Source organism: Eubalaena glacialis, chromosome X (assembly GCF_028564815.1).
Source record: "Eubalaena glacialis isolate mEubGla1 chromosome X, mEubGla1.1.hap2.+ XY, whole genome shotgun sequence".
NCBI classification, from domain to species: domain Eukaryota; kingdom Metazoa; phylum Chordata; class Mammalia; order Artiodactyla; family Balaenidae; genus Eubalaena; species Eubalaena glacialis.
The window spans coordinates 15,242,704-15,260,709 of NC_083736.1; the positions used below are offsets into that span (position 1 = coordinate 15,242,704).

At 40.7% G+C, this 18,006-nt stretch overlaps 1 protein-coding gene across 5 annotated transcripts in view; it reads right to left on the reverse strand.

Moving 5' to 3' along the window:
* RAI2 (retinoic acid induced 2) overlaps positions 1-18,006 on the reverse strand; it is a 402,411-nt gene that overhangs the window by 108,778 nt on the left and 275,627 nt on the right. For 4 of the 5 annotated variants that reach the window (XM_061178094.1, XM_061178091.1, XM_061178093.1 and 1 more), the window contains one exon: positions 16,692-16,740. The exons of the other annotated variant lie outside the window; for it this stretch is intronic. The gene's annotated coding sequence lies outside the window, so the exon portion shown is untranslated. The remainder of the gene's footprint in view (positions 1-16,691; positions 16,741-18,006) is intronic. 5 annotated transcript variants of the gene reach the window in all.

Below are 18,006 nucleotides of genomic sequence, written 5' to 3' on the forward strand. Positions count from 1 at the left end.
CTCTGGAAGCTCTGTGTTGTGGATGGCAGATCCTCTGTTAGCCTGTGGCCCTGAATGACCACATGGAACAGATTCCATCTAATGATTCCACAGTCTCTCCCTACAACCCTTGACTGGAGCAAGAAATAAACTGTAGTGTTTAGCCACTGAGATTTGAGGGATTATTTGTTATATCAGCTAGCATTACGTTAACTAACACAGTCACTTTCTCAGTGAGAGCTTCCTAGACTACTGTATTTAAAATTGTAACTACTTCCCCTCCACTCCTCCACTCCTGCTCCCTATTTTCCATTATTGCTTAATTTTTCTCCATAAACTTATTACGATCTGACATAGCATTTAGGTTTCATGAAGACAGGAAGTGTCTGTTGTGTTCACTACCGTATCTCCAGCATCTAGAACAGCACTATCCAATAGAACTTTCTGTGACAATGGAAATATTATACATCTGTGCTGTCCAGTGTGGTAGCCACTAGCCAGGCTTCATTTCCCAAGAGCATCCTTCTTCTTCCCTTCTCCCATAAGTCTGAGCTCAACACTCAGGAGGTGATAATTAAGTCAGCCCTCAGTATCTGTGGGGGACTAGTTCCAGGAACTCTGTGGATACCAAAATCCACGGCTGCTCAAGTACCTAATATAAAATGCTGCAGTATTTCCGTATAACCTATGCACATCCTCCGGTATACTTTAAATCATCTCTAGATTACATATAATACCTAATACAATGCAAATATTATGTAAATAGCTGTAAATAAAATGTAAATGCTATGTAAATAGTTGCCAGTGAGCCACAAATTCAAGTTTTGCTTTCTGGAACTTTCTGGAAGATTTTTTTTCAAATATTATTTTCATCCACAGTTGGTTGAATCCAAAGATGCAAAACCCATGGATACAGAGGGCCACATGTATACATGGTAGAGATGGTATCTGGTCTCCAAAAGTTATGTTCTTGTCTTCTCAAACACAGAGTTTCTTTTGCAGTTAGGTTTGGTCATGTGACTAAATTACAACCTGTGTGGTTCCTTTGCAGGTTATTTGTTTGTTTTTCCCTCTCTGGTTTCTTTTGAGATTTTTCTCCTCTGCTGGAATGCTCTGTAGTTTTACATTTTTCTATGTGTGGATTTATTTTAATTTATCTTGCTTGGGACATGATATTCTTTTAGTCTAAAAATTCATGTCTTTTTTTAGTCCTAGAAAATTTTCTGCCATTATTTCTTAGGATATTGTTTCTCCTCCATTTCCTTTTAATTTTTCATTCTGCAACTTTGATTAGACATATGTTGGAACTTCCTCTAAATTACTACCATAGTTCATTTCTCTCTCCCTCTTTCTCTCCCTCTCTCTCTCTCCCTCCCCCGACTCTGTGCCACATTTGGGGTAATTTCTTTACACATATCATTTAGTTCACTAATTCTCTTCTTACCATTGTCTAGACTACTGTTTAACCTGTTGACTAATTTCTATGCCTATATTTTTCATTACTAGAAACTGTTTGGTTCTCATTCAAATCTCTCTGGTCTTTTTTCATATTATTTTGGGCTTTCATTTTGGTTTCTCTCTTTTATGTCTTCAACTATTTAAAATATACTTATTTTACGGTGTCTTTAAAATTAATCTATTGTACCTAAGATGTGGTGCTAATTCTCTTATTTGCTGAGTTTTCTATCTGTCCCTCACAATGGATGCATTATTCTATATACATCCATAATCTTTTATTGTGAATTTCTCTTTAGTAGGTTATTTTTTTTTTCCTGGCGTCCTGTGAGCCACTAGGTGTGAGAATGGACCGGTGGACTGGTTTTGCTTTTGTTTCAGTTGGGAATTCTGGAGGTTTCAAAGGTTTTAGATACGTTTCAATGATAGTTGTTTGGCTTGGGTTTCCTCTGCCATACAGGAACTGTGAATGTGAATTCAATATTGAGTAGGATGCAGTTCTGGGTTTTTCATTTCCTGCAGATGACTTCTTTCTACTCGAGGTCCCAGATGCCAGCCTCCTCATAAATTCCCTGGGCCGGGGTTGCTTCCCTAGCAAGTTTCCCAGTCCCCTTTTCAAAACCTGGATGGAACAGCTGTCTGAGATGGTGGCTCCCCTGCGTCGTCAAGGTCTGGATCCTCGTTTCCTGTACCATATAGGTATTAGAACCCCAGTCCCCAGTCTCTGGGTCCTGTATCTGGGTGTGAAATCTTCATGGTCTGCTGTGGTACCTATTTGGCCTTACTACTCTATGATTCCTTTCTTCCTGTCTGGCATGTGGGGATTGCCCTTTTATCCTTTGCTGAGCGCATATATGTATTTAAATTCTGGGGATATGTTTTTACAGCATTACTATGTGTTAGTAATAGGAGAAAGGTCTTAGTCTGTCTTATTGTTGGAAGGAGTCTGCTGTTGATTCTTTTTAGAATGTCTCAGAAGAACTCTCCAATCTCTTTACTCTGATTTACTTCCAGCGTTCTTGTGACGGGGGTGGGAAGGGGACTGGAGAATGATCTGTGTGACATTCCTAATATAGACTGAATACCCCATCATGCAAAGAAATCATAGAGACACATAATTTATGTAAAATTAGTCCCCAAAAGACATGATATACTTGTGTATGCTCTTAATGATATACAATGTAAATGTCAGACAGTAGCTTGAAAATTAGGGTCAGAAAACAATGACCTTTGCATTCTGCCAAAGATGTCCTTGGGATAAATTGCATTTTTATTGCATTATATTATATTACATCACTGCAATTATATGAGACTCTTGTTAGATTTTGAATGCTTCTGTTTATCATTTTAAATATGCATGTATATTATATACGGCAATTTGAGTGTTCTATAAACAAAATTCATATATAAAAATGAAGAAAAATATAACTCAATAATTCATAGAAACATGTTGCAAAAATAATAGGATATAGAAGAAATTATATGGCTTCTAAGAGTAAATATCTCAAGCAAATCAGACCATCATATTGGGCCTTGGACAAAGGATCACGTTTGTTTATTTTATCAATATTCCAAGAGAAAAATAAAAAGAAGAAATTCTCAAAAACAAAAATGAAATAATAATTAAGGTGTAACAGAAGGTTGTATTTTTCATGTTGGATGGTTCTGAAAAAATGGTAAAAAGGATCCTTTTGGCTTTTCCCAGCTCCCTTGAGAAAGATGCTGATAAGAAAGACAGGGAGAAAAAAATGCCAGAATTCTGTAACACAAACAAGACACACAAGCCATTTTCCTAACTTCACACGGTTCAGGAGAGTGACAAAACACCAATTTCCACAAGATGGTCTGTCTTGCAAATATGGAACACTTCCCATTCAAATAGGTATCTGGGGCATTCTGGGTAAGCCAGCCAAAACGGGTAGCAATAGCATGTAAATTAAAATAGCAACCGTCCCCATCCTGAGTATTCATCCGTGCCACTGACACACTGCAGAAAGGATGCCAGACCTGTCACTGACAGAAATCTCACGTCTGTAGCCTGCTGCAAGATATCCAAAAAGCACTGCTTCCAGAATGTAGGGTTCCTTTGTTGGTGACATGCAGTTGAGAGGAGGAAATAACATACCATTTGGTGTCCTCTGGGCAGGTCTGTGAACAGACTTGTGCTGGGTCCCTGTACTGCTTTTTCAAGATGTTCAAGATCTGCATGTGCTATGTGCTGCAACATCCAAGTAGCATATAAACAAACCTGGGTTGATTTCCAGGAAAACGCAATTACCATTTTAGGAGAACCATCACATTTGTCTCAAGCCAAGTGATTTGAAAAATGACAAATTGCAGCTTGTCAGTATGGCCTGTAAGACAACCACCTGATCCCCAGAAGTGCACATGTAGCCACAACTTCAAATGAGGCCTGGGCTATTGTAGCAGACACTGTCAGGGTTTGGCCTGTGTCCCCTTGTCCTTACCACTTCAGTGCATTCCAGCCTGACTTCCATGTGCCAGAACCTGCATTTCTGTGCCTTTTCTGGCCCCTTAAGTCTGCATTGCCCTCCCATGTGGTAGGCCGGAAGTGCTGAGTAATTAATGCCAATTGCCCACAGTGATAATTGGCTTGATATCACACTCTTTATTGGCAGCCTTCTCTTCCTTGTTTCACTTTCCTGCTCCCCTACTGTGTTTCCTCGGACCAACTCTCCAATCAGCTCTGTGTGCTTGAGTCCCTGTTTTGGAGTCAGCCTCTGGAGGAACCCAAGCTAAGACAATTATCTTCTCCCAGAAGTCCTGGCAACCTGGCGTTTTGGCAGGCTTCAAGATGTCAGGGTTTCAGTGGAGGAGGACATATATTAGAATTCTGGATCATATGCACCCCTATGTTCATTGCAGCATTACTTACAATAGCCAAGATATGGAAGCAACCTAAGTGCCCAACATTAGATGAATGGATAAAGAAGATGTTGTATATATATACAATGGAATATTACTCAGCCATAACAAAGAATGATTTCTTGTCACTTAGCACAACATGGACTGACTAAGAAGGTATTATGCTAGGTGAGATAAGTCAGATGGAAAAAGACAAATACTGAATGATTTCATTTATATGTGGAATCTAAAAAAAAAAAAGAACAAACATAACAAAACCAGAATAGAGTTATAGGTACAGAGAACAAACAGGTGGTTGCCAGAGGGAAGGGGTTGGGGGGAGGAGTGAAATAGGTGAGGGAGATTAAGAGGTACAAACTTCCAGTTATAAAATAAATAAGTCACAGGATGTAATGTACAGCACAGAGAATATGGTCAATAATATTATAATAACTTTGTATGGTGACAGATGGTAACTAGACTTATCATGGTGACTATTTTGAAATGTATAAAAATATTGAATCACTGTGTTGTATACCTGAATAATATAATATTTTAAGTCAATTATACTTCAATTAAAAACAAGAATGCTGTACCAATTGAGCACACATTTCCAGTTTACCATTCATCTTAAAAGGTATTTTTGCATTCCAAGTTCACATCTGTATACCTAGTGTGTCTTCCTTCTTCACTGCTCAGATCAGCCTTGCTGTAAGGTTCCTGCGCTTCTAGCTTGCCAGAAGTTCTCTGTGCCTAAAACATCCACAGGCTCCCTTCATATGATGGTGAAGCCACTAATAGCCACGACAATAAACAGTCAACCAGGGCTTCCCTGGTGGCGCGGTGGTTAAGAATCCGCCTGCCAATGCAGGGGACACGGGTTTGAGCCCTGGTCCGGGAAGATCCCACATGCTGCAGAGCAACTAAGCCCGTGTGCCACAATTACTGAGCCTGCGCTCTAGAGCCCGTGAGCCACAACTACTGAGCCCACGTGCTACAACTACTGAAGCCCATGCGCCTAGAGCCCGTGCTCTGCAACAAGAGAAGCCACCGCAATGAGAAGCCCGCGCACCGCAACGAAGAGTAGCCCCTGCTCACCGCAACTAGAGAAAGCCCGCGCACAGCAATGAAGACCCAACGCAGCCAAAAATAAATAAATAAATTTTAAAAAATAAATAAAAACTAAACAGTCAACCATTTTAGAGGACAGCCTCGAGAGAGGACACTAGACTGTGTTTGGAAGCAAAGTTTGAGTGGAAGTAAGGCCAGCATGGAATTAATACTGATCCATACACTTTGGAATTAAAATACCTGTTAAAATAACTAGAGTCTTCTTTGAAACTTACAGAGTCACTCCGGTGGCCTTGGGTCTTGTGGGCCTAAGAACACTTGTGAAAATTATCATCAACTTCACCATCAATTTAACAAATGTTTACTGAGCATTTAGTAGGTGAGAGGCACTATTCCAAGCACTTTACATGTATTGACTTATTTAATCTCCACAAAATGCTAAGAAATAGGCATTATTATTATTATCCTTGTTTTATGCATGGAGGAACTGAGAGACTAAATAAAGGTCACAGTGATCTTGATCTCGTGCTTACACCTCGAAGGAATGGCAGTACAGGTGGCCTCATGGGAGCTGGAATGGAGTTGTGGGACCTTTTCATTGGTAGCTCATGGCTTCATGGCCGCCTTCTCTGGGCTCTGCCGTTTCTATGACTCTTGGACTCTGAAAAACTATGTGAGGCTCCATATTTGAAGAGGGATGGATAAGGTGACAGGCTTTTTTATTTCCTTTGTAAACTTATGAAATTGAAGAATAACATACATAAAGACAGTGCACAAATCATAAGTGTACAGTTCAATGAATTTTTACAAGGTAAACACATGTGTGTAACCACCAGCCAGATCAAGATATGTAACAGGAGGCTTTTCTCAGGGCTCTGGAAGTGCTCCTTACCATTCTATAGTTCATAGGTCATAGGATCATAGAAGACACTTTTGAAACAATTGGGCTAACATCATCATTTTGCATAAACTAAACCCCATAGCAGTCAAGTGTCATGCAAAAGGCCATGCAGTTAGAGAGCATCTGTTTTTTTGTTCTGTTTTGTTCTAAAAAATCAAGAAGTTTTTATGTTGCTTAACTAAGTCAGTGCCTGTGGAGAAAACATCCCACCTCTCCACTTCCCCTATTTATTTGTTCTACATGCCACATTAACTTTTCCTTTCTCATTTCGTGCTCACTTTATGGTTAAACCATCTAGGATCATGAATTCTTCTGGGATCTCTGTGCCTGGTGCCCAAAAAGCTGGCTCTCCTCTCATTTCAGTAGCCAGTGACAGCCTGTGGACATGTGATGACATCAGCAGAGAGCAGCTTTAGGGGGTGTGGGGAGAGTTTGGCTGGATTAAAGGGTCACTGAGAAAGGAAATAACCCTAAACATCAGCAAAGGTTGTGCTTGGGTGAGGGGGCCTACTTTTGATGCTCTTTCCCAATTTGTATCTAGTTTTCAAATTTTCTTTGTTAAACATGTATTATTTTTATAATGGAAATAAATGTATTTCATAAAAGCCTATGATAGTCATGTCTAGCTAATACTTTTATATGTGTTCACTGGAATTGAACAATTAAGTAAGTGGATGGCAGATGGTGGGAGCCAGGTTTCCCACTGTTGGAGTGGAAATTTACAGATCAGCCAGGGAGCTAGAATGATCCATGTGGTAATGGATTAGTTGGAGACATCGGTTTGAACTCATGTTTAGCTTAATATAGATACAGATGGATATATAAAGAAATATTTATAGATATGTATGTATGCATGGGTTAGTATACACACATATATTTCTTTACTCTGTCAGCTGAGAGGGCCTAAAAGGAATGACACTCCAGTAACAACAAAGCCTAGTGCCCAGACCTTGGTTTCTAACACCATTCTCCAATAAAAGGAACCAGGGCTCCTTGGAGAAATGGCAGATTCTAGGGCTGAGGCAGGAAATACACAGTATGAGCCTAAGCATCTTGTAGAGCCAAAAAGTAAGGAAGTGCTCAGCTACACACACACACAAACACACACACACACACACACACTGAAGGGGTTATGTCAAAGGGTCACAGGAGTCAAGGAAAAGAGCTCCCAATCGCCAAAGCTGGAACAATTTGAGTAACAAAATATATAAAGTAGTATCGGATTATAACCCAAAATGTAAAATAAATATCCCTGAAACCATACCGATATAAATGACTGAATATCTTAATAAGTGGAGGAGAAGAGACAAGTTTCCTATGCAGAAGAATTCCAAATAAATTATGTAGATTCTCTCCCTAAAGGAGGTGGAGCCTCACTCCCCACTCCTTAGGTGTGAGCTGCGTAGAGTGACTTCCTTCTAAAGAGGACAGTACGGAAAGGGGGGAAAACACTAGCTTTATGGTGGAGAGACCTGGAAAAGAGACCTACTAGACCTACTCTAGCCAGGTGATCAAGGCCAATATCAACAGTGATAAGTCATGTTGATAGTATACACTGTTGATAAGATGTGATGAAAATGGCACTTTATCACTGTGATGTTCCTCCCCAAATCCATAACTCCACTCTAATCATGAGAAAAACATCAGCCAAATCCCAATGTTGGGGGGGTGGAATCCAACAAAATACCACCAGTGCCCCTCAAAACTGTCAGGGTCATAAAAAACAAAGTCTGAGAAACCATCACAGCCAAGAGGAACCCAAGGAGATGTCATGACTATATGTAATGTATCCTGATAGCCAGAGAAAGGGCATTAAGTAAAAGCAAAGGAAATCTGAATAAAGTATGGTCTTTAGTTAATAATGATGTATTGATATTGGTTCATGAATTGTAACAAATGTACCATACTAATGTAAAGTGTCAATAATAGGGGAAACTGGGTGCAGGAGGTAGGTGTATGGAAAATCTTTGTACTATCTGCTCAACTTTTCCGTAAATCTAAAACTATTCTAAACAATAGAGTACAGTCAGTTCTCAGCATTCTGACAGTTATGTTTTATAACATCTCCGTGAACACTGAATTGGTGCATGTTGAGCCATTACCCCTAGCTGAGAGCTTCTGGTCACAACATTTTCGGATCAATACATAAGCTTGTTTTACGTGTGTTTCTGTTTAAAGACACTTCATTTAATATACAGTTGATTCACTAATATTAAATATTTGTGGCGAACAGCACTTTAACTCATTTCTCCATACGGCACATCACAGCCATCTTGCACTTAGGAGCACTAGACAGCACTTCACCACTATGTTTGGGGAGCATTTTCAACAGCGATATCACTCACAAAAGGCACAAAAATGCCCAAAACCTGGCACGAAACAGACCACAAAAAGGACGTTTGTTTGTAGTATGAGAGTTGCTACAAGAAGGCAGAGCTTCCTCTTGTTGCACCTCAGCTGGGAATGTGTACACTGGACAACTCAATTTTTTTACCCTGTGCACATGCCATGCTCACGAATGACCACAAAAGTGTCATCAGTATTCATCTGGGGGTCACAAATAAATTTTAGTGAGTAGGTAAATTCATAAATATGGAATCCATGAATAATAAGGATCAACTGTATATTAATTTTTAAAAGCCTATGAACATGGTCCCCAAGAGCCTAAGTTCTCTCCATAGCCCACTACAGATTGCTCATTTCTGAATCTTACTTGCTAAAATTTATTTATTTATCTATTTATCTATCCAGTTATTTATTTAGCCTATACCTGTGCTGTACAGTAGCCACATGTGGCTATCGGTACTTTAAACGTGGCTAGCCCACACTGAGGTGTGCTGTAAGGATTCACACCAGATTTTGAGGACTTAGTACAAAAAAAAGAATGTAAGTTATCTCATTAATACTTTGAATATTGATTACATATTAAAATGATAATATTTTAATATAATTGGTTAAATAAAATAGATTAAAATTAACTTCACCTGTTTCCTTTTACTTTCATAATGTGACCACTAGCAAATCTAAAATTACACGTGTGATGTGCATTTTATTTCTATTGGACAGTGCCAACCTGTATCATCGCCTGGGAAAATGAATTCCATCATAATATTTGTAACATAGGGAATGACATAGGACAATGGAATCATTTTATCCTTAGAAGGACTAGTCAATCCTCTCCTTTTAGGACACTAAGGCTTGGACAGGTGAAGTGCCTTGTTCAACTTCGCACAGCCATTTGCTGGCAGAACAAGACTCAGACCCCAGTCTCCTGTCTTCCACTCCAGTCTCTTTCCCCTTGACCTTCTCCCCTGTATGTCTCCACCCTGCCAATAAATAAAGCCAACAGCCTACATAATCCTTTAAGAGAAAAACAACGCTGGCTATTCCTGAATTGAAAGAGAACATTTCATAAAATCTTGCTAGATTTCTATAAGTAGGGCTGCCAGATTTAGCAAATAAAAATACAGGATGCCCTGTTAAAATTTGCATTTCATGGAAAAGAATCTGAAAAAGAGTGGCTATATGTGTATGTGTAACTGATTCACTTTGCTGTACACCTGAAACTAACACAGTGTTGTAAATCAACTATACTCCAATATTAAATAAAAATTAAAAATTTTAAGTTAAAAAAATAAAATGAATAATTAATTATAAAACATTTGTATTTCATATAAATGAGAAATAATGTTTAATTATAAGCATGGGATATGCTTATATGTAAACATTATTCCTTGTTTATCTGAAGTGTAAATGTAACTGAGCACCTGTGTTTTCAGTATAAGTATGTCCCATGAAATATTTCGGGACATATTTACACACAAGAAAAGTGTTTGCTGTTAATCTGAAATGCACATTTAACTGGTGTCCTATATTTAATCTGGCAACCCTACTGTAAAGCCTTTGAGGAAAGAACCTTTCCGCTGATTTCTCCCAGGCACTTCGGCACTTATCTTTCTGTGTTCCTCCAAGGAAGAGCCCAACCTAGTGAGTCATTCAGTGGCTCCGTAATAAACAAGGGAATCTCCAGACTTGCCTTCCCATCTGCAGGCTGTCTCGGCTGTCAATGCTATCTTTCTAAACAGCCAACTTACTGGGGAATCAAGCTGCAGATCTCAACTGTCCCTCCCAACCTTTATAATCAATCTGAGTTGGGCAAGATGCCAGCTTTAAAAAAAATGCACAGAACCAACTTTTGTAACTAGGGAAATAAGAGGGTAGGAAAAACCCAAGGAAACAGACCAGCTTTCCTTTTCTTTACAGAAGCTCTTCTAAATGTAACAGGCGACAATTGTTACAAACACTCCAGCCATTTCCTGGACATGTATACACATCAAAGAGAGCACGGCAAGAGTCAATTGGATTTTGCATTTTATGATTTTGCTTTCCTTCATTACTATTATTTTGTGGCATACTAGTGAGGGGATGATAGAAGTGGTCCATACAAGGTGCAGGCAAAAAGGGGGTACAGGTAAAAAGAATTTAAAAACAATTGAATGTCTGTAGAGAATTTTAAAAACAATAATAAAACTGACTAAAAGTTGTTCTGCTTTTTATTACCCCACGTGCTGACAATTCTAAACAATGTCATTGATAAAATACTCCTCCCACTGCAACTTCCCTTCCCCCCAGAACCTTGGCAGTTCTGATATTAAGCAAGTCCATCAACCATTTTTAAAAACCCTGTTTTATGGAGCTTTGCTTTTTTTGTTGTTTGGGGCATGGTATGTAGGAGGTGGAAGGAGAGGAGAAGAGCTAGATGGAGATGCTTAACCCATCAAACAGCAAGAGTTTTAATAAATGGAGATTCCCCTCTCATGCACATATCGGACTATGTCTTAAGGTTTCCAAGGACCAAGAGGCAATATTATAGTAAAAGGAGCACTGGAGAAGGAGTCAGAATACCTGGGTTCAAGATGTGGCTCCATATCTGCATAGGTATGTAACTGAGGACAAAAGTTACAGCCTCTCTGAGCCTCAGTTTCCCTCCTTGTCAAGTAGATGCTCTGACCACTTCCCCATCTGTCTACTCCACCTGCTTGTCTTGTGAAGCTAAGAGATAAAACATATAAAAGTGCTTTGCAAACTGCAAGGTCCTTTACCCATGTAAATCACTGTATTTATTGTAACAGAGACCAGAATAGCAGCTGCTTAAATAAGATAGAAGATCTAGTTCTCTATAAAAGTCCAAGCTTGTAGGCAGTTGATGGAGGTAGGATGACTTTGTTTCCCAAGGTCATCTAGGGACCCAGGTTCCTTCTCTGTTACTGTTCCATTATCCCAACAGTTATCTTTCTTATCTTTTATTTATTTATTTTATAAATTTATTTATTTTTATTTATTTATTTTTGGCTGCGTTGGGTCTTCGTTGCTGCGTGTGGGCTTTCTCTAGTTGTGGCGAGCGGGGGCTACTCTTCGTTGCGGTGCGCGGGCTTCTCATTGCGGTGGCTTCTCTTGTTGCGGAGCACAGGCTCCAGGCATGCAGGCTTCAGTAGTTGTCGCATGTGGGCTCAGTAGTTGTGGCTTGCAGGGTCTAGAGCTCACGCTCAGTAATTGTGGCGCACAGGTTTATTTGCTCCGCGGCATGTGGGATCTTCCCAGACCAGGGCTCAAACCCGTGTGCCCTGCATTGGCAGGCGGATTCTTAACCAGTGTGCCACCAGGGAAGTCCTTTCTTATCTTTTAGATTGAAAGTAAACCACCGGGCTTCCCTGGTGGCGCAGTGGTTGAGAATCTGCCTGCCAATGCAGGGGACACAGGTTCGAGCCCTGGTCTGGGAGGATCCCACATGCTGCAGAGCAGCTGGGCCCGTGAGCCACAACTACTGAGCCTGCGCGTCTGGAGCCTGTGCTCCGCAACAAGAGAGGCCGCGATAGTGAGAGGCCCGCGCACCGCGATGAAGAGTGGCCCCCGCTTGCCACAACTAGAGAAAGCCCTCGTACAGAAACGAAGACCCAACACAGCCATGAATAAATAAATAAATAAATAAATAAACGCAAAGTTTAAAAAAAAGAAAAAGAAAGTAAACCACCACCTGACACAAACTCATTCTTACCCACAAGAAGGAGAAAAGAATAAGTGGAGGAACATCACTTCTGTTCCTTTCTTATTGGTTAAAACTAAGTTACATGGTCTCACACTGCTGCCACAGAGGCTGAGAAATGTACTCTGGCTGGGCAGCCATGTGTCCAGCTAAAACCTGAAGGCTCTATTGCTAAAAGTTCATAATGGATATGGTGGATAATATGCAGTTTGACAACAGTTATTGTCATTATTTTTCAGGCTAGTGGATAAAGAATTGTTTGCTGTTTTATTGCTCTGAGGAATGAGAGAAGATGAAAAGCCCTATCTTTCCACTGTGGCTGATGAGGTTTAGATATATATCAATGTATCAATGCAAATGATCCTGGTTTAAATGAGGAATGAATTCCTAGAGCAGTGGATTTCAAAGCACTTTCATCTGGGGCCTGTGTGACTGACTGTTCTCCTAGGAGACCTCTTCAGTGTGAATTTGGACACATCTTATGGATATAGCCCTGTGCCTCTCGGGGGCCAAGCCCAAATCCCAGGAGAAACATGGAATTTAGACCACCTTACCACTCCACTGACCCTATTCAGCGAGCTCCTACTGAAATAGTGGTACATCATCTGGTTAGTGCCTTATCATCCTCCAGCCCTTGTGTCACTGCCTCCATAATTAAACACAGACCATTAGCTATAACCCACTGCACCCACATCAATTATGCCAGTTTGGATAACAGCCACAGAAACCCTCCTTTCCTGTCTTCTGCCTCTCTGGAAATAATCCTGGTCATATCACACCAGTATAGTTAGAACTGCCTTGGCTTTTATAAGATGTCAAATTAGCAAGGCTGCTATGCCATGATGGAGCAAAGCTTTGTTCTTCCATACACTGATTAAAAGGTAATTTAACCTCTTCCAAAGGTGTCCAGCCAATCCCCAGCAGTATTGACATTGTGTTAATGAGAAATTGCTCTCCAGAGTGATAAATTAGCCTTCTGAGACTAGTATGCAAACCCATCTTCACTGGATGGCCCAAGCTTAAAGAGCAAACTTGGTAGTTTCATCACCCTCTGCCCCCTTCAATTAAATGTGGAGGGGCTCATACACCACATCTGAAATCCCAGAGCTGTGCAGATTAAAATACACACTTGTAGCCTCCTCAGTAATGCAAGCTGTCCCAGTTTGCTGCTTTCCTCACGAGTGCTAGGCTAAGTTGACTGTAGCTCAGCGGCTATGGGACTGTTTAATCCACCTCATTCCTTAGAGATAAGAAAGTTTACCCTGAGAAAGAAGAGAACCAAGCCAAACGGTCTCTCAGAATGTGCGAGGAGCCTTAGCATTCACTTAATCTAATGCTTTCGTTTTGCACATGAGGAAACTGAGGCCCAGGGAGATGAAATACGGCCAAAGTTGTAGGATGCTCAAGCAGCAGGGATGGACTAGGGTCCGTTTTCTCTGGCAATGGGGTCACTGTTTTCTACCCTCCTTCACACATCCTACCAAACTGGCGATCACCTATACACCATTGTCACATCATCTAGAGATCCCCATTCCACCACCTTGGTTTTCTTCCCAGGTGAAGAAAGCACCCACCTTGCTTGAGGATGCAAGCCTGATTTCTTCCTGTGTAGCAGACACAAATCTCCATGCACAAACTCAGGTGAGCAAGAAACACTGCATGTCTTTATTTTCTAATAAAGAGACCAGCCCCGTCCTGCCAAGCAGGAAATTCAATCCCAAACATTCTTGAGTGCTCTTCCCCCACTCTTCCGGGGTGTCAAGGTTCTGGGTCTCAGAAAGTGCTAAGATATCAGGGTGACCTTCTGAATCTCAGGGAGGTACGGAGGTATCATCAAGATGTCAAAGACCCAGCCCACAGGGCCCCTTCAGCTCCCCAGACTGCAGGTTCTTGTCTGTGCTGGGGGCTGGGGAATCCCTGGTTGGCTGGGAGCCTAGGCCTTGGTCCTCCCTCCCTCAGCTCTATTGTCTAAAATTGGCCTGCTCTCCTGGTACTGTCAGGATGAAGACTATAGGGATCTGTGGCTCGCCAGGCTTTCAGACACCTTTCCTGTTCCAAGTCAGAGGAATTTCTTTTCAGTCTTAGGGAAATCCTTCTTGTTCTCCTCAAAACTATTCTCTCTCTTGTCTCATACTCTAGGACACCATTACAGTTCCCTGGAGGGACCCAGGCTTTTTGAAACAAATGCCAGGAAGGAAAATGTAAGTAACTTCTACCCTTTGTCCAGCCCCAAACCTTCACCAGGACAAGAAAGAAGAGTGGGGAAAGAAATGGAAAAATGCAGGGAGGGGAAATACAAATTATCTCTCAAAAAAATTATATTGCACCCAGTGACTGAAAGTTCCATGAAAGGACACACAACCCAAATTCCAGTTCAGTTTTTCTGGGAGAAAGCATGCTGGGGGAAATGGTCCCAGCTTCATCTTGAAAGGAGCATGAAAACCATGAGACCATTTCTCCACAATGGGAGAGGCTACTACATGCCCTAAAAATGCAGCGATGACTGCACCAGCTCTCGGGCCTTCCTTACCACTTGATTGTTCCTTAACTCCTTGCCACCTGGCTACAGACGCCACCGCTCTCCAGAACAGCTCTGCAGAAGGCCCTCACTGTCCAGTTGTCCAGTCTAGTGGCCAACTCTTTGCCTTCATCCTCTTTGACCTTCTCCTCCTCCCTGAAACTCTTTCCTCTGAGGGATGGTTGGTGACATTGGATCTTACTGGTTCACCCTTTACCTTTCAGACCATGTTCTCTTTTGTTCCTTTACTGGCTTCTCTTCCTTTCGTTTCCACTAATCAAAGGCATCTTCTAGGGAGCTGATCTCTAGCCACTTCTATCTCTATTTGATCTTCCTCCTTGATTAATCCACTCCTACAACTTCTATTGTCTTTAAATCTACATCTCTAGCCCCACTCAATTTCTTGAATTCTAGACCCAGAATTCCAACTGCCTTTTGATTGTTTCCTGATGGATGTGCCACCAGTACCTCAAACCCGCCATGTTCAAAACCAACTCATCTTTCTTCCCTAAACCAGCTTCTCTTTGTGACGTCCTTGCTCCATTGATGCATGACCATTCTTCCAAACTTTGGATCCATCTTTGACTCCTCCTCTCCATTGTCCTTACATCCAATACTATTTTAATCTAAATAGATTTTACCTCCTCAAATGGAACATTCCAGGTATTATACGACAAGTGCAGAATAAAGTGGAACTCTCCATCAGCACACCGTCTTTCTATTAATGCCATATAACATTAAATTAATCATGGTTATCATTTTCCCTTTTATCCTTCCATAATTTCTTCTATACAAATAAGTATTTTTACATAAAAGGGATCACCCTGTTTTGGAACTTGTTTTGTCACTTATATCATGAACACTTTCCTATTCCATTAAATGTTCTTTTCTACAGTAATTCTCAGATTCTAAGTGTGCATTGGAATTATCTTAGGGCACTTGTTAAAAACGTATTTCCCTGGATCCTCCCCCAAAGACACTCATTTAGTACTCTGGGGAGGGCCTAGGAACCTGTATGTTTAACCAGTATCCCAGAAAACTCTAATGCATAAGGTTTTCGGATCCCAGTTGGAGAAATACTGTTGGTAAAGCACAATTTTTAAGAACTGCCTCATTTTCTTTTGTTTACATTTACAATAATTTAGTTACCAATCTCCACTAACATGTATTTAGGCTACTCTCCAATTTTTTAATATTATTATTAGTTCTGCACTGACTTTATTTCTAGGCTTTCTCTTTACCATTCCCTCCACCCACACACACATATAATTTTTTTTTAGGATAAATTCCTAGAAATAGAATTTCTGGGTCCAAAGGATATGCAATATCATAAGCTATACATATATAGTAATAGATGCCATTATATTATTCATTATATAATTATATATAATATATTAACATTATAGTAATATAATAACTATAGTACAATAAATAACTCAAAAATTAATGTTTTAATTACATGATATATAATGTAATAATATGTATTAATTTATATACATCCAAGTGGGGTTTTATTTGGACCCTCACACAAGATTTACATTTATCCATGTTAATTTCATGTGGTTATATCTCACCCATTGCTTCAAGGGTCCTGATATTTTCATATCCCTACACTCCATTAAAAGTATTTGTTATTCTTCTAATCTCCTGCATATCTGATGTGTATCTTCTATACTTTCATCCAAATTATGGGTGAGAAACAGTGAATGGGATAAGATTGAAAAATGTCTTACTGCTCTACCAGAAGCCTACATTACCTAGCACTCTTGCTCGTTCTTTAAACGTTAATAACTTAATTTTAATAGTGATCGGCTTATGATTCTCCATCTCGTCTTTAAGGTTGTAGGGACAGAACTCACCACATGTCTGCTGAAGTTCGCATCCACTGCCATCTATTTCTTAACTGATCTGCCAACCAAAGGAGAAAAATAGGTGTACTGGTTGTCTATATTCATTTAATGAGGCTTAACACAGATTGATAATGCTGTCGTGGCATACAGCATAAGGCTGTGTCCAGTTTGTGCGTCTGAGCATGGTCTGGGGGCTCTGTTCATCTAAGCAGGGTAAAAGTGTTGATGGCCCCTCTGGTGGGGGAGGGAGAGAGCAGGGGGAGGAAACAGAAGGCAGGATGCAGTGGGCTCCCAGCAAAGGGAAGAAATTGGGAGGTGAGAAAGGGAGAGAAGCAGAGGAGGGATGCAGGTTGCCTGTTAATGATAGCAATAGTACTGTTAATGTTACTGTTAATGATAGCAATAGTACTGTTAATGTTACTGTTAATGATAGCAATAGTACTGTTAATGTTACTGTTAATGATAGCAATAGTAATAATCTCTAACATCGATCAAATTTAGGAAGTGCCCAGCACTCTGCTAAATGCTTCACATGGATGAACACATCTACTCTAACAACTCTGAAAGGTGAGTAATAGTATTATCTCTATTTTGCAGATGGAGAAACTGAGGTACAGAGAGGCTAAGAATCATGCCCATCACCACAAAACCATTAAGTGGCATAACCGGGATTTGAACTAGGCCATCTGAGGCTCCCTGTTAAGCATGTGAACTGCTCACTGCAGCACATATCATGCGTCATACTGTTATTATATTCTGGCTACTATTATTATTGGTGTACATGTGTGTATGTGGGTGCGTTCATGCACGCACACACGTGCGCGCACACACACACACACACACACACACAATGGCCAGGAAGCGAATTGCCATTGCCTTGGTTGCGTGCACATAAATGAGTTAGCCTTGGGAGTCTCTCCTTATGCTTACCTGGAAACAGTATTTTGAGGAAATGGACATCTGGGTGGTACCCATACTGAGGGTGACCAACTTGTCCCAGTTTTCCCCAGACTTCACCAGTTTTATGACCATAAGTCCCATGCCCAGGGAATCCTCTCTTTCCTGGGCAAACCGGAACAGTTGGTCACACTGTCCGTACTAGTATGGAGAACCAACCGTATGTTTTGTTACTTCTTCCCACTGAATACACAAGGGGGCATTGTAACCATTCAGTCATGCATTCCTCAAACATTTATTGAGCGCCTAATTAGAGGTGTGACTGCTGCCCGAGAACCTAGCACTGAGGATGGGGTAGGGCAACAGGAAAGTGAGAAACCTTCCACAATTCCCCATCAGGAAGAATAAAATGTGTATTTAAATAAAC